The sequence below is a fragment of the Egretta garzetta genome, unplaced genomic scaffold (assembly GCF_000687185.1).
Source record: "Egretta garzetta isolate BGI_Z169 unplaced genomic scaffold, ASM68718v1 scaffold30, whole genome shotgun sequence".
Taxonomy (NCBI): Eukaryota; Metazoa; Chordata; class Aves; order Pelecaniformes; family Ardeidae; genus Egretta; species Egretta garzetta.
The window spans coordinates 2406278-2406951 of NW_009258383.1; positions in this window are offsets into that span (position 1 = coordinate 2406278).

The following is a 674-nucleotide window of genomic DNA, read 5'->3' on the forward strand; positions in this document are numbered from 1 at the left end:
CCGGGGGTCTCCGAGGCCCCCCGCCCTGCTCCCCTCCCTGCCCAGCCGGCGGGGGCTGGGGGTAGCGGGATAAGAAAACACGGGCTTGGGTAAAAAAAGAGCTTCATCGGAATAAAACGCAGCATTCAGGGGTTTTTTGTGTTGTGTTTTTGGGTTTGGTTTTGGTTTTTTTTTTTTACTTAATTATATCCATAAGCTGGCTCTTCATTTGGGAGACGTTGGAGCCATTGCCATTCCCCTGCATTTTTAATTCATTGACATTTTAATTCATTACACATTATGAGGGCGTGATGATTTTTGCCAGTAGTAAAAACAAAGGAAGGGAAAACAGAAAACCAGAATGTTTAAGCACTCTGGTGGGATGTGAGACCTTAAAGAGCCTCTGCTGTCTTTTTTTTTTCCTCCCCTTTTTTTTTTCCCTCGGTACAGTAATAACATCGCATACTGCAAAGATAAGATACCATGTGTGCAGTATATCTACTACCTTGTGTGCTCCTGGGTGTGTGGGATCGTGCTTCTGAATACACAAAAAAAAAAAAAAAAGGTTAAAAATGAAATTGTAACTTTCGACAGATGCATTTGAATATTTAGTCCTCTGTATGAAAAACAGCAGAATGCTTCTCTCCTAATTGTATCGTTTTAAACTTTTTTTTTATATTACAAATGCCTGTATT